The sequence below is a fragment of the Halichoeres trimaculatus genome, unplaced genomic scaffold (genome assembly GCF_033239565.1).
Source record: "Halichoeres trimaculatus isolate MK-OKI-2021-1 unplaced genomic scaffold, fHalTri1.1 fHalTri1_scaffold_14, whole genome shotgun sequence".
In the NCBI taxonomy this organism is placed as follows: Eukaryota; Metazoa; Chordata; class Actinopteri; order Labriformes; family Labridae; genus Halichoeres; species Halichoeres trimaculatus.
Window position 1 is genome coordinate 8,982,071 of NW_027437192.1, and position 25,690 is coordinate 9,007,760.

A 25,690-nucleotide genomic window follows, 5' to 3' on the forward strand; every position below is an offset into this window, starting at 1 on the left:
TATGTGGGAGAAAAAATTGCCATTTTACAACCAAACTTTTTTGTGTTACTATTGATTTTTCAAATTTTTTCAATCAATCGAAAGACCTTTGAAAGAAAAGAAGTTACACATTATCATAATCTTGTTCTGGCCTTTTTGTATTAAAGGCCACATGCAATGAGTATGTAGTGGGGATATCTGGTTGGTGGATACATGTTATATTCTTGGTTTAATTAAGATCTTAAAAACACAACATGGTCAACACATCATCACCAAAGGAGTCCTGTGTCTGTCTTTGAAATAAAAAAAACAGGATAAACCTGCACAAATTTTGCTCCACAGAGCAGATCAGGCGAGACAGAAAGTCAGCCAAGGAAACAACATCAATAAAGCACTCTGTGGTGATGTAAAAATGAATTTTACTTATCTACAAAATCAAACCATCATTATGCGTGAAGCCAGGCCTGGAGTCAACAGATCAGAAGTTTTAAGAGGCCTTTAAATTCAACATGAATAAAGAGAAGCTTTTCATTAGGGTGAGAAAAAAGGAAATCAGAGCCCAATGGTATGATCTGATCATTAAGTCACATAGGTTTGAAATTGAAAGTTTAAGCTTTGTGTGAACAACAGCATCCTAAATCACTTGCAGCATTTAAGAAACGCTTGTCCTTTTGACATGACATCATCACACCTGACAGTCCACGTGGAGTCTGATTGTCTTCTCCAAACTTTGTATCAGCACGAGTCCAGTCTATGGTACTTCACAAACAGAATCAGGGAAGGACTTTGTGTCTATTTTCCACATCGTCCTCTCCTTCCTGTGCCTCTACATTTCCTCCATCAGTATGTCTGAAGGTACAGCTCCTCCGCCCTCTCCTCTCACCTTTCGTCTTTTTTTCTGTGCTTTTATTTTTGTAACCTCTCCCAGTCGTCGACTCTGTCAGGACCTCCGCCCTCTGCTTCTTCTTTTTGGCTCCTGTTTAGCTCACTCTGCTCCTCCCCTGAGGACTCGTGGAGTCACGAGCTGCCTGAGGTAAGCGAACACATCAGGGTTCTCCCAGCCTCCCTCCCTCCCTCCCTCCTTTCCTTCCTTTCTCCTTTCCTCCTTTCATTTTCCTCACTATTCCATCTTACCCCCATGGGGTTCCCAGGCCTTAATTATTCATTGTAATTTGTAGATTAATTCTGCATGGCTACCTCCCTCATCACACACACACACACACACACACTCGCTCTTCCCCTCTTTAACACACATGCACACACACACTCCTTGCTCTGCCTCTGTCTCTTTATGTCTCTACTTCCATCCACCTCAGGTACCTCACTTTTTCATGCCCCTTCCTTGTCTTCATCAAGTCTTTTGTGTCTCTATTTTTTTTTTTCACTTCCTGGTCTTCTTTTTGTTACCTTTTTTTTCTTAACGAGTCCTTTCCTCTTTTCTTTGTCCCCTCTTTTCCTTTTTCCTGTCCTCTTTGTCCCTAGCCTATTGATTCCTTTCTATATTTACCTGTTTTACCTCTTTTATTTTTCTCTTTATTTCTTCATCTTTTTCTCCCTTCTTCTTTTTCTCAACCAATTTTCTCTTTCTGTTTCCTTTTTCTTTTTTACTAATCTGTCTTTTTGTAATTTTGCCCCTGTGTTGACCAGCTCAGCTTTGTTTTATCTTTCCTATCCGTCTTTACCATAGACTTTATAAAACGTGGACGTAGTCTCCATGACGTCACCCGTTTGTTCCTGAAATCGTAAAATGAAGCCAATCCACGGACGCAGTCACATTTTCTATGATGTCCACTGCGAGTTTTCTTTCCAACAGCTAAAGGGCGCCTGGCAGTCAGGTGACCTGAACTGTGTCTTTGATTGGGCAATCAAACGATCTGCCGTCGCGTCGATCTGCTTTGGAGCTGCAGGAGACTGCTTCAAGTGAGGAGGACTGCCTGTCTGTGCTTTGGATAGAGGAGGGACTCTCAAAAGCTGCCCATTGAGGAGATCAAAATATGCTTCAACGTCAGACTCCAAATGTCAGAAAAGTCGCTAGAATTGTCGTCTTTGAAAAACTTGCCAGAGGGATCTGAAAAGTCATTAAACGTAGCGTTAAAGTCTCTTAGTTGGCAACACCCAGTCGTGGTTTTATCCTCCACTTTCTTACCGCCGTTACCAGAGCTCACACTGAATCTAAAGCAGTCATTCCCAAAGTCTGGGTCCCGACCCAAAGGTGGGTCGCCAGATATTTTTTATGGGTCACCAAATTAGTTTTCAAAGTGTTTAATTCATGCTTTCCTTAACCAGAAGAAGTCTCCCCTCAACAATTTGTTTACTGATTGGCTCCTCACACTGACATAGCTTGTTGTGTTTTCATTGTGAAGGGTCATCACCACAACGTTTACTGTAACTGGAAACATGTAACTGTTTTCCAAAAGTCTGAAGCTGTGAGCTGGCACTATTCAAACAACCAAAGCTACACCACCGTATGTTTCCTATTGTTTTACAGCACTCAGAGGAAAACGCTGACACTGTGTCACCATCACACATATGACAGAGCTGACCCATTGATTACTTTGATCGTTAGTTTCCAAAAGAAAGATTTGAAGTCAGATTCAAAACCTCTTTGAGTTTGAAAGTCCAAAGTCACTGTTGGATCTTAGACTGGCACCAGCTGCAGAAACGGGGCTGTTACAGCTTGTTACAGCTTGTTACAGCTGTGCAGTGACGTCAGGCTGAAAAAGAGGCATGGACGGATGCTGTTGCTTTTATTCTGGATGAACATTGCATCTTAATATCTTGTCCTGAATATTACATGACGAGGATACAATTCTGAAAAGCAAGCAGTCTAACCCGTATAGTAAAATGCAAGTATTTTCAGAGTGTAAGCCTAACAAAGCTGATATGCATTTGTCAAATGCATATGCATATAAACATGATTAAAAAACCCTTTTTTTATCTTTGCACAGTTATTCTGTCAATTGGTTTATGGATTGGACATATTTTGGATTGGGTCGCCGTGGCTTGTTCCCCCCAAAAAGTGGGTCACCTGAAAAATAGTTGAGGAAACACTGCTCTAAAGTGCTCCATGACAGAAGAACAACTCAACGCCACAGATACAGCCTCTGACGCCGTCTTGTCCCCTCGTCATGTAAACAACACACACACCTCTCCAAAACTGTTCCGCTGTAACCTTCGCCAAATTGAGCTGTAAAACTAAGAAAAAAGAAAAACACAAACTGAATGGAGCACACACGCCCCGAACCGAGTGAGGGACACCGGACGGTTCGGGTTTTTTCATAAACTGTTCCATCCGTAGTGTGTGCCGATAGTGGATTCAGCATTTAAGACCCAAGCTGTTTTAAGATCTGCTTAGGCTTCACTTTAACTAACTGGATGTTGCCCTTTGGTTTTTATGTATCTTTTGTCTGTTTCCTCCCTCTCTTTCTCCACTTCCACTTTCCTTTGTCTTTGCCTCCTCTCCTCTTCCAGTCTTTCAGGCCTTTGAATCCCCAAATTTTTAGTTCCTGTTTCTCCTCCCTCTCTTTATTTTACTTCCTGCTCCCTGTACATCTCTCCCCTCATTTTCCACCTCTCCCTTTCTCCTCTGGGTCTACTCTTTTTCTTTACCTATACATACTTTCCTCCCTCCCTCCCTTCCCTTGTTCTCCCCCGTCTCCCTCCCTGTGACAGGTTCCATTATCATGTTTCTCACGGCTCGCCTGCTTCTCCTCCTGATGGATGACCTCACGCGAATATTAATTTACTGTAGCATTAACAATATCACATCTTACTCTTACACTACCCTCCCCTCCTCCTCCTCCTCTTCTCCTGCCTCCCTACCTGCTCTACCCTCCAAACACCCTTCAGCTTTTTTCACTCCTTTTTTGTGTTTTCATCCCTTTAAAAGAAGAAACTTACCTAAAATGAATTCCTTTGCATTACATTCAAATGGAAAAACTTTACCGATGGAGAAATTTCATTAAATCAGTCCATCTTCTCGTTTTTGAATATAATCTGCACACACAATGCTTCACTGTGTGTACACTACAGGAAAATGATGTTCTCCTGAGTGGCATTTACTGCAGCCTCCTCCTCCTGAAGTCTTTCTTCCTGCAGCCAAATGTTGAAGCAATCTACATAATTCATGTTGTGCATCATGACACACGATGCATAATGGAAACGTTGAGTGAAAGGTGCTTGCATGCGATATATAGATCTGCGGTGAGAACAGAAAAGCAGTTGACATGAGAGGGGGCAGGAAGAGGAAAAGATGTGTGAAAGATGAGCGCTGATAAATGCAAAAAGGACGCGCTGTTGGCTCCTTGAACGCATCACTCAAGCGCTTCTTAGCCGTCTCCCCCTCACGCTACATCTTCTTTACCACCACCTTCCCCCCTCCTCGCCATACTCTTCTCTTCCCCTCTCACATTATGGCCATTTCTCACTCCCTTTCTGCTTGCTATGTTCTCCAGATCCCACTTTGTATCCCATCATCTCTCTGCCTGTCTTGAGAGGCTCATGCTCTGAGTATTTATCATCACCTGTCTGGGCTCATTTGATCAGCGGGACTCATCTCAGGCCTTTGGCTGGGACTGCACAGAACCAAGCCAGGCCTGTCCCAGCTCACAGGAGCAGAAAAATAGAGTTTAACTTTTCCAAATAGACCTGTTCTCCGGCTCAAGTCTCTCAGGGCTGTGCTGGGAATTTGCAAAGGTCATCAAACCACACACAAAAAGTTTAAACTGTCCCACATTTACAATGCTAAAGAAGTTGATCAAGAGGCCGATGAGTTGACTTTTAGGTACGCTCTGTTCACAGTAAAGTTTTAGGAGAAGCTCTCTATGGATGTTTTTCACAAATATGGAAAAAATAAACTTTAAAACAACATCAGAAACAAACGTCAAAGCCTTTTTGCAAAAATGATGAACAATTAAAACCTAACCTTCAGATTGTCTCCAGTCCTGTTATATCACATTTTACAATACCATAAATTCAGTCTTATATCATATAAAATCAGATTCCATTGTATCATATCATAACATAATGCAGTGTGGCATTTATTATTGTTCTGTACTGGACTGCATTATGCTGTTTCATGGTGTTTCAATGGTATAGTGTCATGTTGTCTGTATTGTATTGCACCATTTGCATTGTGTTGTTTTATGTCAGGACGTTCAGCTTGTATCCTGTCATTTATATAGTATTGTGTTGCGTCATCTTGTGTCATCTTGTGTCATTTTGTGTCATATCTTGTGCCATATTTTGTGTCATATCTTGTGTCATTTGTACTGTATTGTGCAGTTTCAAGGCAGATTGTTTGTATTATCTTATGTCTCTACCATAGACTGTATTAAACATGGACGTAGTCTCCCTGACGTCATCCGTCTGTTTCTGAAACGGAAAATGAAGCACATCAGGTATCGTGGCCATATTGGTAGTGGTCCGATATTCAGCACTGATTATTGAATAGAGTTGAAAGTTGAACTAGACTGTTGCAGTGGTTTATTGTTGTTAGTTATGACTACATTATTCTGTATGGAGGAAAATTATAACTTGTTGCACTCTGTCGCACAAACTGAGGTATTCCCTTCTGTCTAAATTCTTGCTTGTGTTATATGTCGCTTTGGACAAAAGCGTCTGCTTTCTTTCCAGGTGTTTTTCCCTACCTTACTTAAACATAAGTTTTAACACCTTAAAGAACACTTGAAAGAAACCACAAATTTTTCAGACAATAGAATAGACAGTTATAGGAAAAATTTAGCTTTTATGCAGTTTTAGTCTTTTTTCAGTCACTATGCAATGAAAACATGGCATCAAACAGTGGAAAAGAAATAACAGAGGTCTGTCTCTCATTCAATTCAGGAAGCTGTGCCCTAAATACTCTAAAAAGAACTTCCTGTATTAGATTAAAAAGTTTTTCGAAAAAAGTAGGTTTATGAAAAGTCACCTTAGTCATTTTTGAGTAATTTTATCTCCATCTAATGGGCTGACAAATCTGCTGACGCATTTCATCAAAGGACAGAAAAAGGACACATCATGCAATCAGCAGTCAGATATTGCATCTAAATCTGTTAGCCTGCGTAGCATTTTCTGACTCCTTATTAAATTTAGTCCACTCCAAATGTCCACAGAAACCCATCAGTCTGTGCTGTGATTTACCGAGCACAAGCTGCTCATTCATACCCCCCCTTTGAAACCATTTACAATCCCTTATTTAGGTGATGACTGTAAGAGCTAAAACATTTACCACTTTGGAGAAAGTGTTGAATTATTTCCACACAAGAAATGAGATGTGGAAGAGGAAAGGGAGTGTCACTTTGTCCGAGTTTGTCGTGACTCCCAGCCTTAATATGCTGAACTTACAGTGGAACATTGTTCAGTTATTTATGACCAGGGTGCCGCCAAAGCTCAGCTCTGTTACACTGAGCCTGAGGAAAGAAAAGACTCCTACAAAAATCATGAAAAAAAGTAAATAAGACATTTCTTTCTGTTTATGTTCAAATGAAGCACCACCTGAGCCAAATGTCTCTTCATCTGTTGAGCTATTTCCCATCATTACACTCCTTTATTTCTTTTGTTACAGCTGTTTTTTTTGCCGCTTTTTCGTCTCACCACTTTGGGGAATTCGTCATCAAAACTAATTTAGCTCTTGCTCTGTGTGTAATTATTGAATGCAGCGACCAAAGTATCGTACTTAAGTGAAAGCAGGTGCAAAAAGGCACAGATGAGCGAGAGCAATTTCAGAGTTATCTTCAAGCCACTGGGTTGTCAGCTGAGAGTCTGTGCTGCTGTTTCTGTAGACGCCAGATTCTCTTGCAGGTTGATACACTTAGTTGTCTCCCCCGCATCTTTTAACTTCTAAGATGAGTCTAATTTCTACCAACAAATAGTTTGTTTTGACTTTGTTAAACACCAGAATTCTGTCACAAACACATGAAAAATCTCTGCCTCCCTCCCACAGCTTCAGATTTGAAGTTAAACAGTTTTGGCCTCCAGCAAAAGCCTTTTAACTCTCCTGCCTCCCCAAGCTCTCGCCTGATAGAGACTCGGCTCGGCTCGCGCTCACTCTGTCTGACAGATTCAGAATAGGGAGAGTGACTTAAAGCAACACTTGCACACTCCTCGAGCAGAAACACACTCCAGGTGAAAAGAAAGAGTCTGCACCCAGTGGGAACCTGTTTCATTTCAGGCATCTCCAGCTGTTCCTGACAGCGCTGGGACTCCAGCCTTCATGGGTACTGGAAGTTAGGGATGTTAAGACTGTAACCATGAAAGAAAAGGTGTACCTGTTGGTCCAGCCTTAAAACAGCATTTTACCTGTTGGTTTGTGAGATCTATAGGTGTGTTTACTATGGAAGCTGAAAACAAATTACTATTTAACCCATATTTTGACCTCAAATCCTGTTAAAAGACCAGAACTAAGTGTGCTTTAAGCCCATTCATTCCTTCTAAAGACATACAACTTGTAATTGTAACAGTAAGCAAGAATCAAAAAAGCCATACACGTTAGCCCCGTTTTCACCAAGCGGTTCAATTCAGTTCATCTCGGCACGGTGCGCATTTTACGCTGTTTTCACTGACTAATCCCTGGACGGATCCCCAAATAACCCAGACGAGCCATCCCACTCTTCGGGATCCTTCCGTAGGGGTGTCAGACTAAACTGATCCGATCTTTGAAGATGGAGCTATAACACTGCAGACCGCTGATTGGTTGAAAGAATCATCACTTACCCCGCGACGGCGGCTGTATTTCTCCCAGCTGCAAACAGTCTTTGCTGAAACAAAACTTGATTGCACTTTGCATCAAATAGCTACATGCCAATGACAATGAAGACAAGTTGCTGGATGTCTTCCATGGTTGCTCTTTGTTTACTGTGTCAGGTTTTTCTTCTTCGTTGGATTTATTAGCAGGGTAAACTGTGTATCGCTGCTGTAGCGTCTTGCTATTATGTTACAGATGGGGCTGTCAGCATCTAGCTTACACGCCCCCTGCCACTAGGGGGCACGGTTTGCAGTGGAAATGCAAGCAGGACCAGGCTTAACCCAGCCAACCTGTACCAAACCGTACTGACTGCTTGGTGGAAACGGGGCTTATGTTTGCTGTATAGAATATGTACAATGGTTAACGGAGGCAGCCTAAACAATACTCACCCTCTGAGTCGTGAGTCTTCAGAATTTTTATTTTTGTGTTGATCGCACGGGTAAGAGCGCTGCTAACTTCTTTGTTGATGTGCTTGTGTCGCTCTGCAATACTCCCCCGAAACACATGAGGGCACTATTTTTGATATGATTGTCAGATTGGCTGTTTCTGGTTCTGCTAAGGTGCCTGTATAGTCATTGGGACGTTGAACATTTTATGTTTTATTGAAACTGATACATATTGATAGGAGTGGGAGAAAAAATTGTAACATGACATATCGGAATATCAGATTATTTTGTTTGACAAATTGTGATTCTTTTAAAAAAATCTGTTATTTTTTCCAAATTTAAATTCTTCATTTCAGCCTTTGTTTAAAAAACTGGATCTGACATGTTTACACTTTTCCCCAGCAGAGGGTGAAAGGTTTCTCTGTGACTCAGGTGATGGGATTTTTTGGGAAAATATGGCTCCTGATATTGTCTGTAGACATTATCATTATCATTTAACTTTTTCACATGGTCTGGTGTTGAAAAAGTAAACAAAAATTGCAAAATCGTAAATATGGAAGAATCCCAATTTATATTGGTACCCCAAAGATCATAACAGAATCAAATCCAGAGAAATAGCATTTTGTCCCAGTCCTACATATCGATGAATATCACACAGCAGACTTAGAATATGGTCGAATATGGACAATTCTTAGATCACGAAATGTAAATACAGGAAGCACAATCCTGCTCAAGGGACCACTGATGGGGCTCGTGGCCTGATGTGTGCCTCTGTGTGGTTACATTTGGGAGGAGGTGCCCTTCAGGCTATCTACATGGATTTTTGCGTTTAAAAAGGGCTACACAGACCCAGGGTAGAGTGTATGCCACTGATTTTTAGAAGTATAAACAAGGCTGAAAATACAAAATTGATGCTCCTTTGCCCTCCCTCATAGACATTTTCTACACCCACCTCACCAGCAGAGCCATCACCATTGCTCGTGACACCTCCTACTCCTCTTCAGTCTCTTGCCTTCACTGAAAAGGTACTAGAGCCACATGGCCTTCTCCACCAGACTGTTGAGCATCTTTTTCCATCAGGCTGTCAGGACTCTGAACTCAACCCAGTATGTCCTTGAATTGACATTAAAAACCTTTAAATCTGGACAAACACTTCTGTGGCAATTTAAACACTCCCAAAAAGATGATTCTGTTGGCTTCTGTGATGCAGTTGCACGCTCACTTCAGTCTGAGTAACTGCGCCTGCATGCTTCGTTCGTAGGTGGTTTCTCAAACTTGGTCCCTGAGAGACATTACTTCTAATTTAGACTGTTAAAAGGAGCAGAAGTGATTTTATTTTCTATCGAGGCAGTAGTAAGAACAGATACTGAGGTGAATTAAACTACATAGGATGAATGTGGTCATGCTGATGAGCGTAGATTGGTGATTTCATTTGGATCACCATCAGTAATCACTTTTCTTTGGATTTTCTAACTGTCTTTAACAAGTTCAAGGACCCCATTTGGGTTAATTGTTAGAAGTCCTAATGCTGCAGAAAATCTGATAAAATCTTGAGTCTGAAAGGCTGAAAAAAGTGCTCCTGTTTCAGTCAAATGTGAAAGATATGGGAGATAATTAGCCAATTTTATACATCAGTGAAATGTGCTTTCGACATGTCATTGCAGATAAATCCAGCAGCAGCTTTGGCGTCATGCTGACACATTTGGGAAGTTGGTAGCAGGTGTTAAGTTTCTTTTTAACTTTGTGAGACCACAGATGTTAATAAACTTCCTCCACAGCTGTGATTGGCTGCGGCTGGATTCCCTGGGAGAGAAGTTGCTGCTGAGACTAACACGGGGTGACGACAAATTGCTACAAAACGGCTGCTAAACTGGTGTGAGTGCTGCTGTGACACACACATACACACACGCATTACACAGCACTTCTACTGGCTGACAAGATCACCCAGGACTGACACAGCGGTAATGGCCACTCCAGGCCATTACTTCACTGAATCCCTGGGAGAGCAGACAGGCTGATAAAAACATAAGAGCAATAGAAAACGTAAGTGAGCGTGGGCAGGACGAGAGAATGTAATACTGATATTTTTCCTAAATCGATTGATGACTGAGTAAATGTCCAATTAATCTGCTTTATGATAGCAGGATGAGTTCTGCAGGATGAAATATGTATGAGGGTCCTTCAGACGGCTCTGTGTTTAAAAATTCTTTTCATCCTACGCCCTGAGGAAGTTGGGTAGATTAGTTCGCTGTGTGTCTGGATGTGTGTACCGTACCTCCTGCTCAGACCTCTAGGAAGCTCTCGCTCAGGGATACACGCTCAGAGCGGGCACACACCGATACACAAACAAACATAAACACTCTCATAAACATGTATGAATGGCCTTTTGGAGCATGTGAGGGACACAAACACTCTCTGAAATACACACAAACACATTTTTAAGTCCCTGAAAAGTCCCTTCATGCATCTGCAAACAAATAATGTTTACCTGTTACACACACCCCTCATTACACAACACATAAACAAACACACAGCTGAGCAGCAGCAGAGTCTCAGGCCCAGTGATCAATCGATCGTGATTTAATCTGAAGCCAATAATGGGAAAGGATCCAGACACAGAGTGTGTAATCATTGTGTTTAGTTACACCACGCTGCTATCTCCCCAAGGCTTAACACTGCTGGCTCGTACCCGTGTGTGTGTGTAGTGAGTAATCTTGTTTGTATTGGAGCAATATGGCCATAGATAGGTTGCACACTGCCTGGAGACATTATAGACTATATGTTTGTGTAAGTGTCACACTACAGGATTGTATTTCCAGTTCCACTTCACCTCCTCTTGAGCCCTGCCTTTAACTATACTATCTGTCTGAATGTGACTGCCATCATAAAGCTAAGTGATACTCCAGAAGTACTTGACTGAGCGTTAATGTGTGTGAGAGGTGCCTCCAGTCACAAGCTTTCAATATCGTTCCAGGAAATGTATGTAAAAAAAACACACCTGCTATGTGCCACTGATGTTTGTTGACTTGCTGAGGCTAAAAACAGGGTTTGGAAAATGAAAAAGTTCAGTTACGACTGTCAACATGCACAGTTATTTTATTGGCTTGTTTATGAAAAAGGCTTATCTCAACACCACTGATGTAAATAAGCTACTTTAAGTATTGATATGGTACAATTTTGCATACCAGGGTTAATACTAGAGGCAGTATCACACATTTTACTACTCTGCAGGTAAACAATGACATATTGGTGTGTGTTATGCTTAGCAGAACTAACACCACCAGCCTTTAGTCTTCCTTGCAGGCAAACAGGACCATGTCTGGGCTGGTTAATAGATCAAAATAATGCCAAGCTTTACTGGCCGACATGACTCAAGGCTGATTTTTGCTTGACCTGTCAGCAGTGTCTCCATGGCTTTGTGCGGACGAATTATGTCATTTTTCGAAGCTACGCCCCCTCAAGCAGTCCTTTTCAAGCGAGAAACTTCCGAGCCAGGCACACTCAAAAATTTCTAACCTGCCGGATGGAGAGACACGGACAAGATGGCGAAAGTGGTCAAAGTGCAGAAATACAGGCATCTGTATGACTCTTCACACAGAGATCACCATGATGACCGAGTTGTAAATATTTCATGGCATGAAATTACGGACACTCTTGGCAGAGAGGAATTGGTTAAAAGAACCTGGAAAAATCACCGGGACAGATATTTTAATGTGTTGTATACAAAGCCAAATTCTTTCGACTCTTGTTTAGTACTCTGGTAGATGTATGTTTGTGATACACCGCCCCCTGCAGTTTGGGAATGGACACCATAGGACGCCATGTGGCGTGTTAAAAAGCATAAAAGCCTCACTAGTTCTCTTGCCCGGATCTTGTGTGCCTCACTTCTGAGCGTCACGTTTCTGCGGAAAGCATCACACAGCCTTAAGACTATTATCTGTGCTTGTTTTCATCCAGGTAGTGGAGCATGATAGTATTATAACATAAACCACTAACAGGAGCTCAAGCAATGACTAACAAAACATAAACAAAATAATTAGTTCAACTGACTTTAAACTCTAGTAGTGACTCAAATGAAACTAAACCTGCACATTCCTGGACTGGATACATTTTTTTTTTGAAAGAGGGGTCATTTACTTTTTTTTCTTCTTTTATTTTCATTTGTTCTGTAATAATATTGGTCTGTGAAGGAAATAATAAACATGATACTGTCCCCCAGAGCCACTCAGGACTGTGCCACTGTGTAGACAAAGAAAAGTCAGTATAGAATGATATAGGCTAGGTATCACCTGAAATTACTTACAGGAGCTTCAAGCAGATGCCGTAGGGAGCTTTCTGACATGCACAAAGATTTTGTTTTTGTTTTTGTTGTTTTAATCAGACATGAACTATAACATGGGTTCTGAGGAATTTGGAAAATATGTTGATGCCATTAGAGATGAGAAACTTCTTCAGGAAGATAAGATCTCGAACAAATATAAAATATTTTTGATGTGATTCCTGTTTTATATTTTTACGGCTTCTTTTCTGTGTCTTCAGAAATGCAGGTACAGGTGTTTCTGCTTTCTTAGTTTTGTGTGATTAGATTGGGCGTCCACATGCTTTGAAATAATACATCTCATTAAACAGAGGAGGAAAAAAACACAAAGAAAGTATCAGGACCAGTGATGGGCAGGTAAACAGTGGGACTTTTCATTATAGCACTAATGGAAATCATGATTGTTTAGTAAGTGGACAAATCACAAGCTGTAATTATCATAATTAATAAATGTTTGTCCCCTCTGAATCAATCTTAACGCTGTAGGTTTTGAGTGTTTTCTGTCGCATTTGAAAGCACTTACTTTCAATTAATTCCCTTTATTGAAAATCAAAAACCTCTCACCTGCTGAAACATACATTTATGTCCTTTGTCCTGCTGTCTTTTTAGCTGGAATCAGTCAACCGCTGTGTGATTGTAAAACACAGTGAGTCCCTGATCCTCTCATCTTTCCTCCATATTTATTACTCCAGCATCTACGTCTGCGTTTTATTCCCACAGCTCCGTAAACTTCCATGTAGTTCAATTTTCCTTTTCTTCATGTTGTGTGTGGGAAGGCCATGATGTCTCATATCATGCTTTAATTTCCATGGAAATAGGTTGCGGGAGTGCGCCCGGAATGAGATGGGAATTTTGGAGGCTCCCAGCATACCAGTTGGAATTACCAACAAGCTTCTTGGTGCACAACATGCAGACACAAGCTCCTTCGCTGGCCTCATTTGTGCTGTGTCAAGCGCCTATTAACCTGTTTTTCTGAACCAAATTTATTGCTCCTGTTAATTTGGCTTAATAAAAAAATATGATGCAGAAAATGTCAAATAAAAAAAATTCAGAACAAGGAGCTTTTTCTTTTTTTAAAAAAGACAAGGAACTATTTTATATTCAATTCAAAACAGATTACCACACCCTCTCCACCGTAAATAATGGCACCAGTGGAACAGTCCTGACAAAACGTCGTCCCCTCAACTGTGCCTAATATGAACTGGCCTTTTGTAATATCTCCACAACACCTGGGGCCTCTGCTGTGGCACCAAAATGACTCTCAGACGCTGCCTGGTAGGCATACAAAACAACCTCCTGCAGACATGCATGTAATAACAGAGGCAAACATAGAGACATCTGCACATACATACAGGCTTTAAAGAGATACGTTTTTATTATTGCCAACACCTGATGTCCTGAGGAGGATCACAGCTGGGGAAAAGAGTTCAGGGTTATTGTAGAGAAGAAGCCTGCAAGGCCCTGTTTCCATGACAAACAAAACAGTGGTGTGAGTCCAGGGTTCCCAAACTTTTCATCCAGAGACTTCTGAAACAGTGGTGCTAGTGACCAGCAACCCCCAGTGTAGAAACACATTACTAGGGACATTTTTATCAGTGAGAAAACAAACAAAAAAAACTAAAATGCTTGAATTAGCTGATGTGTAGAACATTCAAAGACCTATAAGGACTTATCGTTATGCGTCCCAAGTAATCTGCCACTGCTGATGCCATCCCTATCCTGGTTTAGTCAACTCCTGGGTCATGTGGCAACAAAAAAAAAAAGGAGAAAAAAAAAACGAAACAAAATAAAACAGATAATGAATTGAACATAAGATGGTTTCATAAACACTTTGACCCCTATTTTTTTTCTTTTGTATTTCTCTGACAGGTTCCAAATAAAGCCTTAACTTATTCAACTTTTGACCTTTAAACAGTCAAACAGATGAATTAATTAAAGTGGCCTCCGTACAATGTGAATGACAGTTGAAATGAGCCACTGGAATGGAAAACATTCTTTGTACGAGGCTTTAAACAAGTTGAACACTGTTGAAAAAATGGCTTTGGGATGTCCAGCAAGCCCCAGTGGACACTAGTGGAACTGCAATTCTTTTTTTTTTCTTGCACTTTTTCATTAGCTTTACTTTGTGCAGCAACATTGAGCATTGATGCTCTTCTGGCTTGATAGTGACTGTGATGTTTCTTTTAAATTGCTATGTATGCTAATTATTTGCTTTAATAGAAGAAATAATTAAAACGTAAACCCAGGACCAATGGAAAAGAATCATGTCCTGATATAGCTGCAGCTCGTAACCTGGAAACTATACCCTTGAAGAAACAAGTCTGAGTGCATGAGATGAACCATGCGATGAACAAGTCCAGAAATTGAAATACTTAAACCAGTGGGTGCAGTTTGGACAAGGGCAAAAAGAAAAAAAAGGTGTTATGGATGGTGTTATCAAAAAATGGAAATGTTGAAAATAATCATTGGTTTAGTTTGTGAAGAAAATACATGCTGCCGGGGCAGAAAACACCATCAGTGGACACAGGCCCTAGGCTGGGATGTTGGTGTATTGATAAAGTGGTGATGGAGCACAGTGGGGGTGCAGGGTGGAGGACAGATGAAGGTGTGGAGTTAAAGGAGCAAAAAAAACGACTGGACATGCCTTCAAAAAGCCTGGCATAAACAAAAGTAGAGAAGCAGGACTTTAATATTCATAACCCAAGACCAGACAGGCCTGTCGCTTTCATGTGCACAAGGAAACAAGAGAGGACGGCGAGGAGGGGGAGAAAGGGAGGGATGAGAGCAAGATGAGAGCGCCAGCGATAAAGGCAGTAAATGAGAAATGGGGAGGTGAATAAAAGTTTGCCGTTAAGTTTGAATATAGGGCAATTTCAAGCTCAATTACAGAACACATGAAAGCCTCTCGCGTCCTCATTCCTCTCTTCTTTGTCTTTATCCACCAGTTTTCGTATCTGTCCATCGCTTGTCATCTCTAACACGCCGTTTCCCTCTCCCACTGCCTTCAACCCCTGCCCTCTGTCCTTTCCTTGACTTTCCCCTGTTTCATCTTTTCCCTTTATTTTCTCACTCCGTGCCTATGAGGCTCTAAGTGAGCAACAGAGAGCTTGAGTCGAACCAAACAGGGTCCACAACATCTTTGAAGATCGGTCCTAATTGTGAGATGTCCTTTATTTGACTCGCAGATGTTTCAGGTAGTTTACAGGTAGTTTGAAACGGAAAGTTTAAGTTCTGCCCATTAAAGCCTTTGTCAGAGTCCTGGTTGAGGTTGTTGGTTGTGAATCATATTTGAAGAGCTGGTTGGAGAAATGGCTGGATAAGAAAGCGAGCATAAATGTGTCCAGTCTAATAAATAACACATTAACTTTCTGGTTTCAGGATATGAAAAAAGAAAGAAATAATGCGTGGAGGAGGTTAGGTCCCTTATTTTGTCAGACAATGTCATTCAACCCTCAGTAGCGTCTCCATTAATTAAGTGTCCGTTCGAAATGTTAACAAATGCCTCACTTCAATGTCACAGCTCACAGTAAAGATGATTTGTGTGATCCGTCTCCTGTAGCACAAAATCACCATCCACACCTAGTGCACCGAGGCAATCACCATGCAGTATCATTACCAAAGATTAATAGGCCTTTAATATAGTCATTAAAGCCCAGTCTGAAATATAGATCACAGTTGTCAGCAGATATCGTATTCTGTTCCATTTCAAGATGTTTTGAAGCTCCTTTGGGTGTCAGAGTTATAGGAGCCACTGGAGCTATCAAGAGCTAACAACATCCTTTGGCATTTACACTTCACTGGGTATCAAACTGTGAGTGCTGAGCTTTTCTGCTCTGTGGCAACATATTAGAGATGCAGTGTTCCCCTCGCAGCATTTTGAAACATATCTTTTAAAGATTTAGCAAAACAAACCCTAACTTTAACTCAAAAACAGTCTTCTTTTTTAGCTTTTATTATTCATTGTATGGCTTTTATTAAAAAAAACGAACTGACATAAATGAGGTATAGACAATACAATACCAATGGGCCATGTATCACTGAAAACAATCTGCACAGTGAACTATTTACAGCTGTAGGGATGGGCTTTGAAAGCTGGTTTTAATTTGGGTGTAGTTGAAATAATGTTCTAAATTGTAAAAAAAAAAAAAAAAAAATGACACAGACAAATTTCTATCAAACAGTTCATCTATTCTTGTTCTTTTTGATAACACTGAACAATTGGCAAAACATTTATTAGCACCTGCAGTTCAATACTGAATCCATCAGCCGGGGTCCAACAGTGTTTATTCTGTCACAGTTATACAGAAAATACTGTCTGGTGTTTGAACCCAGAGAAAGGCTAAGCTTTTTGTGTTGGAAAATAAAATTATACCCCATGAAGAGAGTGTTAGACCATCAAAGTGGGGTCTTTAAAGAGGGGGTATTGTGCCTTTATTCAGGCTCATACTGTCCTTCTGGTGCCCCTGTGGTACATCAATTGCATAAAGAAATCCCTAATTTTGTTATTCTGGTGTTAATAGAATCCTTCTTTCAGCCTGTATCTAGAAGACTTTTTTGAGCGTCTTTGAAGGATTCCCACTCCATAAACCCCCTTCTCTCTGATTGGCCAGCCTTTTTGTAGCCTATCAGGGGTGTAACTGTGAGCAGACCTTGGTGTTTGAGGCCCACAACACTAACTCATCATGAACCAGTTAGAATGTGATGACCTCATCATTTCAGCAAATCTCTACAAGCTCTCGTTAAGATCCCATGTTGCTTTCAGAACAGACAGTTTTACGGACAGATTTGGGGATTTCTTCAAACTATTAACATGATGTATTTGGAAAATCAGAGCATGTTTGGCTTGGATGTTCAGAATTTTTGTTTTACATCCATGTTTAAAACATGTGACAGCAGAATACCCCCTCTTTAAAGCAACAACATAACACCACTTTAATCCCAGTTGGATCTCCCATTTAACTTACATTCAGATCAAATCACGTTGCAGGTTTATTAAAGACCACTTCAGTCAAAGAAAGTGGTTTGGTGATATGTCTCTGTTTGGGGAGCTCCTTGCCCTTCCACGTGCCTATGTGGAATACCTAAGCCTGAGGAGGGTAGAGCACACAAACCCTTCTCTTTAATGCGCATACATAAAAAGCCAAGGCAGGGGGAGCAGCAGCAAAGACTTCCAATACAGAACGGACTGGAAGTCTGAAAATACAAAATTTATAAGAAAGACATTTAAAACTACTTTTACAGTGTTTTTTTCACTTCTTAGATTGTAGCTGCAACTTTTTAACATTAGTTTATGTTCATGTAAAGTTTGGTGTTTATGCCCTTTTAGTTTCTTTGACTTTTAATAGTATGAAAATATGTGTTGCAAGTGTTCCTGAGCTGAGCTTTATTCGATTCAACAAGGGTTCAACAAGAGAAAGTATTTCTGGATTCTAATTCAGTACCTCAGCCCATCTGACCTTCACCCTGCTGTAGCTCTTAAATATGAGTTTATCGCTTCATATGTTGACAGTCAGACCTCAGATGGTGAATAAAGTATTATAAACAAAACAATCAATGAAACCTCCCTCCACCCACACTTCAAATGGAGACTATGTATTGACCTTTGCTATAGAAGTTAGCTAAGAGCAGATTCAGCAACAGCCTGAGGGAGGGGCAGGCGGTCAGACAGTTAATTCTTAAGTACTTATGGTTTTATGAAAATTCAGTATTAAGCTCATAGGCGTCTTAAAGACACACCCCTGACCTTATCAGAAACAGCAGAAACAGCCTGGTTTAGAAAAACATCTATTTTATTCTGCTGTATGTGCTCAGTTTGTTGTCAAAGCCTTTGTATGAGTCAATGAGTCAAAAAGTTATTAAAGCTCATTTTTCCTCCGAGTCTGGGGAAAAACTGCAGTTTTCTTATTTTTCAGTCTCAGTTTTGTGAACAATAAATGATACAGTCCACACTGCACTCAGCGTACTGTAAATAACACCTGTGCTTATCTGACAACTATATGCACATAAATGATAGTCCTGTTGTTAAGCTACACGGACACAAAATGATTCTGCGCCGGATTACCATCACATTTATTATATCTCATCTGCTTGATTTGGGCGATAATACCTAACATCACTTTTCCCAGAGATTTATTGTGTCGTTATCTTGTTTGTGTGCACCAGATGGGATTGTGAGTCTCCAGGTTGATGTCAAAAAATGCAAAAGTCTTTTAAATCCCCTGTTATCTTATGATCGTGACACTTATCTAGATCTGTGGGCTCTGACTCTGCTGTGTGTTTGTGTTTGTGTGTGTGTGTGCTATCGTTAATTCCCTTCTAATATCTAATCTCATTTTAATTGCAAGCACTATTACATTTGATATAATTAGGTTTATGTTTGCAATCACGGTTGATGCCTACACATTCCTTGACTGTATATTTGGTCACAGTGGACGTGGACGTGGTAAACTCTGAGTGTTTGAACAAACTGCAATAACTCATAACAGTACAAGATTAGAATTATGGTTTCTTTTTTTGAGAAGGGCTACTTTTGGTTTAAGCTTCTCTTTTAGGTCAGACTATGAAATTACAATACACATCCACACTGCTATTTTTTCCAAACATGTTTCTGTCATTAAGTTCTTGTCATAATCAGGGTAAAAGTCTGGTTGGGGAAAGCGAAAACTCAACAAGTAAATGCACAAGTCAAAAAGCACATATATAAAGTGTGTTTGCCAATGAATCAGAGACTTTTTTGTATGTTTTGGAATTGGAGCTAGCTCAGCCAATTCAGCACCAAGGACAGAGTCAGCAGTCACTGAACTGATGCTGTGTCCTATTTACATTAGAACTGGGAAGTGGGAAGTGGGAATGACGTCATCTCTGAGTTAAAAGCGTTCCAGTTGCCAAGTTGGAAAAACTTAAGTATACAGCTGATTTATTTTGACAAACACAAGTCAGAAATTCTACTATAAACAGAATATAACAGGAGCTTAATTACTGTTTACACTCAGGGCAGCCATCTTTTAAACTCAGGGGTGGTGTGGAACCTCCGACTTCCCAGTAGGAAATTCTGACTTCAGGGGGCGTGCCAGTTGAAATTTCCCACTCGGAACTCTCAAATACCGACTTCATTAGTACCTTATTTTGCTAAATGTGTTAAGTAGTTAGTGAAATGTTTTTTTGAAGTTTTTCGGATTCTCATTTCTGATGGTGGTGTCTCATAATAATAGGTTTCAGTTATAAGGAGGTAGACTGGGAGAGCTCTCAAATTTTCAGTCCTGCATTTGAGAAAATGGATTTTCTGTAAGTGCTTTGATATTCTTAGACCTGGTTGAATAGAAAATCCTTATATATCATATCCTAGAGAAACAGACTTACTAGCTATAAGGGAGTTGGAGGTGAACTTGCATACGTTACTGTCCAGTGTATGATCACAGCCACAGGGGCAACAAGTTGCTGGTAACCAACAGAGGCTGCTCTCCTCTCCTCAAAACCCGGAAGCGTGTTCTTGTGCTACAAGCCCCGCCCCCAACCACCAGCCCTCCATCTATATCAAATACACTGCCAGTAAGTTGAAAGTGAAAATAGGAAAAATTTAACTGAAAACCAGTGACGCTCAAAAAAATAAAAATAAAAAAAAGATTTAGAATAAAGATAAAAAAAGGAGTGTCAAAACATGTCCTCAAAATCCTCAAAAAATAGTAGCTTCTTTTAATGTCTGTATTTTGTTTTTCAATTCAACATTTTACAATGGCAATACTTGTTAATTAAATTCAACTTTTTCAATACCAAATCTTACTGGCAGTGTTCTGGCTCCAAACTGGTGTGACTTGCAACCTTGCAAAACAACACTTAGAGGAGACGGATTCCGGGCTTCTTCAGCATGTTGAGTCATGGCATTAAAATAACTAAATATCAAAAATAAAACAGCACATCATGTACTTCAGTTGTGTTTAACATAGGGATAGAATAACTATGGCTAATCAGAGAGCCAGAAATAAAGATTTGCCAATGAATGGGCAGTTAGTCCACCTGGACCATCTTAGTGCTGACTCATGTTTTAGAAAATTATTTATTCCCCTGAAGTTCGTTATATTTAGCAATGTAGCTCTATTCCTGAACTCTCTGCCCATGTATTTGCTGATGAAAAGCCAAGGCAGGGTGAGCATCAGCAAAGAGTCCTAAAACCATTGGTTTTTGGGGTCTTAACAAAAATTTCATCAGATCTGTATGGAACCCTTATTTTCAGCGTTAGTAACTTATTAGTAATCACTAAAATGTGGGCAGAGGAGAGGCAGGAGAATGTGTCTTTAACCATCAGCCAACAAAAGCTTATACTCAGTTTATATTCTGTGAGTCAGACTGCAAAAATACCACAGCAGTGGCCACAAAAGCCCACTTTCTGTTTTCTAGAGACACAAATAGAGCCTTCCTTCCTGTCTCTCAGATGTTATTTGGCTACCCCATCTCCTACCACTTCACTGAGATTACCCAGAAATAGCTGACACTGTATAACTGATGACCTCTGTCTACCTGTCTGTCTTTCTGTCGCCCTTCACTCTGTCTCTTCTCTCGTCTCAAACCTGATTGGACAAAAGCCTCCGACATCACAAACCACTTTCTCATCCCCTAGCACACAACTCAATAACGATGTCCGTCAACACTGTACACAATCAATCAAGCCATCAATCAACCAAACAATCGTTTGTTTTTTCATTATTCAGGATCCGTCCCATTCAAAGGAATGACAAACAGAGCGCTTCACGATCAGTGACAGTCAAAGCGGCAGGGGTTCAGCGGTTCCTGCAGAGCGCCCTGCTGAGGCCTGACTCACAGAGCTGCCTCCCTGACTGTAGGGGGTGACAGGTTTCCCAAAAAAGAGCAGGCATGCTGGTTCGGGAACTGGGTGACTAGTTTTTGATTCGCAGTGATGTCTCGTTCCTTTTTACATTTTTGCCTCCTAATTTATTTATCCAAGTTTAAAAAGCCAACAGATGCATGCACTTTGACAAATTCTGTTTTTTCAGCTTCAGGCTGCTTTCATTTTCTTCTATTACATCTGTTTCAACATATGTATGTGAAAAATACCCCATATAAGAATATATTTATAAAACTACATATTGATTGAGTGAATTTAGACGTTGCTCTGCAGCTGTAGAGCCCTTCAGGGAGACGTAAGAGAGGTCAAAGGAAGACTTAACGGAAGTGAAAACATGTATGTCAAATAAACATTTATGCTGATGATTATACATCGCAGGGAGCTAATAGAATTGTGCACCCTTTGGGCATTTTTGAATCATTAATGAAGTTAAAAATTGCCTGGGAATTGATACAGTTTGCATTCACCTTCTGGAAGAGGTCAGATGTGGTTGTTCATAAATCTGTAGAAGCACTGGTTGAAATTCATCCCCACAAATGTAGAATGTTGAAGTTTTGTTTCCTTTTTACAAATTTCAGATATCTTCTTTCAAAAAGTCGAGCGTCTAACCTTGCACAAACACCCTAAAGGCAAAAGGTGGAGCTTTATGGGCTGGTATGATTCTGTATTTTTTTAAAAAACAACATGTGAAATTCTCGTCTTGGACCTACAGTCATGAACACAGCACACATGAATATGAAGATGCCTGCAGGCACACTCCCATTCTCACACCTCACCTCTCTTTATATAGACACTGTGTCTCCTGGTTTTAATGAGGACTCGTGGCTCCTTTCTTCGAGGTCTTTCTGTGAAGCTGATTAGTGTTTCACTCTACCTACAGCTGAAAAAAGGCAACGGTGGTCTGTGTTTTCGTAGTCTCTTACAATTCTTGTAATTTCATCATGCTTTTCAAAGCTGAGGCCTCAGATTTGGACTGATATTCTCAGCTCGGGTCCTCTCACAGCAGGGGGCTCATCTATTTTACATGTAACACATGGAAATAAGTGTATGAAACAGACTTCAGATGCTTGAGCGCTCAGGCTAAACTTTGTTTAAGAATAAGCGAGGCAGGGGAAATGCTTGATTAGACATGTAAATATCATTTGCATCAAAAATGAAATATCTCCCTTCTGTCTGTACAGCTAAAATTAAATATTTACAGTTTTATCTGATGGTGTCTGCACCATTTGGTTTTCACAGAGGCGTTACTTTTCCCTATGAGATTACTCTGTGTGCATATGAGTATTTACGTGTTTTAATGTGTTTACCGCGTTGATTCTACAGCCACTTTTCTCTTTTCAAGTGTGTTCATTATCAAGGTCGCAAAAATACCTGAAAAAAACTGAACAGTTATCGTGAAATGTAGTTTATTTTGAGTTGTAGGTGTACTGTTACATTCCTACTTAAAGCTCCTGTGAGGAACTTGTGTTGGTGGTAAATTTGGGGCCCTCTGTGGACAAATGGAAATTTTATAGATACTTAGATAGTTCAAGGTTCAGGGTAGTTTTATTGTCAATTCTGCAATATGTGTAAACATACAGAGGATTGAAAATGCAATGCTCAAGGGCCCACAGTGCTACAGTTTATGAAAAATAGCAAACATTCAGTATAAAAATTAGTAGAATGAAATAAAGATTAAAGACTAGGAAGGATAGATAGATAGATAGATAGATAGATAGATAGATAGATAGATAGATAGATAGATAGATAGATAGATAGATAGATGGATAGATGGATAGATAGATAGATGGATAGATAGATAGATGGATAGATAGCCTCCTAAAGGAATAATTGCCCAATATGATGTCTTCATTAAAACTATGTACTGCCCTTTAAAGTACTTGTTTTCCTTCAGCTCATCAATACTAATTTTCTTTGAACACAGAACAACAGGAAGGGCTCTTTTTGGGACAAAACACACGCACGCACGCACGCACGCACGCACGCACGCACGCACGCACGCACGCATACACACACACACAACAGCAGCATTGATCAAGACACTCTGTTTTTCTTGGCAAACATGATGACAGAAAAAAGGATGATCCCTTTGCAAACGGGTTCACACAAACATGCACACACACACACACACACACACACACACACACACACACACACACACACACACACACACACACACACACACACACACACACACACACACACACACACACACACACACTTAAAAATGACATACTCTCAGTCTCCATGGAGCTCTTCTGGAGGTAATTCATGATTGGCCCTTTTGTTGGGCTTTGTCAAGCACCAGCCTGAGCTGTGAGGTGATCCATGTTCAGATAAACAGACGTTTCCTCTGCTGGCCAATTTTTTAATTAATTAATTATTTATTTATTTCATGCTGCCAATACACTACCTTATTATGTATTCAACAGCTCCAAACTTAAGCACAGTATTTTTTTTTCAGTGGATGTAAAACAAGTTTCTGCTGTTTGCTAGAGAAGTTATGATTATTATTAAATCAACAAGACCTTAACTGTGTTGGTAGTTAAAAGTTAAATTCTGGTTTAGAGCTTTGAAAGCAGCTTGCAACTACAACTCATAGTATTTCTCAGAGGAATTTTTAACAGCAAAGTCAAAAAAATCTTCTTGATGGCTTTTATATATAGTTACCATGCCCCTCTTTAATCACTTAAAGAAGGGGTATTTTGCCTTCCCAATTTAGACATAAATGAAAATTAATAATGCTGAAAGCCCTCTTGTAACTTATATTAATTATCAAGCTACTTCATTTGTTGTAGAAATCTCCCAATCTTTCTATAAAATACTCAAAACCGTTCCAAATAAAACCATAAGATATACACAAGACTTTCTGAAATGATGACATCATCGTGTAAAAATCTTCTAACTGGCTCATGACAATGGGCAGGTGCTCAAGCACCAAGGTCCAAAGCCCTTTGGAGGCCTGTCATGGCCTTCCAAAGGTTGGCCACTCAAAAGACAGGGGGCTTGTGGAACTGCAAGCCTTAAAGAGACAGCAGCTAGAACTAAGTGTTCCAGACAGAGGCTTAAATAACGGTTTGAAGAACACCAGGGAGAGAGATATAAAGATTTTCAAGCTTTAGATTATGCAAAGCTTCTAGGGGGTACCAGAGGGACTGTATAAAGCACATACCCCCTCTTTAAAGCAATTAAGTAAGTCTGTAGACTTTTCTCACAGTATCCTTTTTTTTTTAATTAAATACTGTAACACTGTATTAACCAAACATACAAGGAAGCACAATCACCTGCTTCATTATTAGTGTCTTTGTGATGCTCACGTCACTCTGTCATAGCTCAGTAAGATCCTACCTGACACAGATCTGTTATTGATATTAAAAGTAACACCTGTGCTGTCATTGCTATGACAGACTGAAGTGTGAAACAGAGCTGGTGTGCCTTCAATTTACATGTCTTTTTAAAGCTCTTAATATCACAAAATGTTGCACAGGATCTTCTCAATAATTCTGCATATAGCAAATACACCAGCAAACTTAACCAGGTGGGTAATATAACCCTCATATTACAAAACCTTTTTTTTTTTAAATGTGAAATGTTCCTTTAAATAAGGCTGAACTGTGGTCTAAAGGCAGATGATGAAGCCTGGGATTCATGAAAGTAGATTGTATTTTAGGCCTTTAGCTTCCAACATACAGCAGACTAAAGTTTCAATGTGCAATGACAGAAACTGTAACACTCCAGGTCACATGTTCTGCACTTTTTAAGAAGCTTTGAATGAAGATCAGCTCACAGTCATTTGATTACTTTAAGACGATACCCTGATATCAAGCAGAGACTTACCTTCATAAAGGAGCTGAAAATAGCGGAGGTGTTGAGGGGGTACTTGTGTTTTATCGTCACTCCTTTCACATGCCAGTGTGCATTAGCAGGAAATTGAAAGCACAGTAGTCAGATTTAAACAGTAATTAACTGCCTAATTAGTAAAAACAGCAATGTTCGTGCTGATCAGCGCGATAAACGACATTAGCTGAGACAGCGGTGTCACTGCACACTGTTTTTAATGGATTTCTGAAAAACAACATGAGCACGCTACCAGGAGGTAGAACAAAGCTGCAGTAAAGCAGAAAAATGAAGACTTTCATTAGCAATAATGATAATAAGAAAAACAGTTCAATGACAGCAGCTGTTATCCTCTAAATCCTCTGAATAAACACTCACTGGAGGCTCTGATGAGAGTGTGGCTCTTGAGGAAAGATGATTGAGGTATGCGGACTCCGCTTTAAAGACCCATGATGCTGCTGGTCACACGTGAGACCTTGCTAATGGTATTCAGTGGAGTGATGAGCCACAGCAGGACCCCTGCTACTGTGTGTGTCTCTTTTCAACCTGTCGTTCCAGCTCCCTCA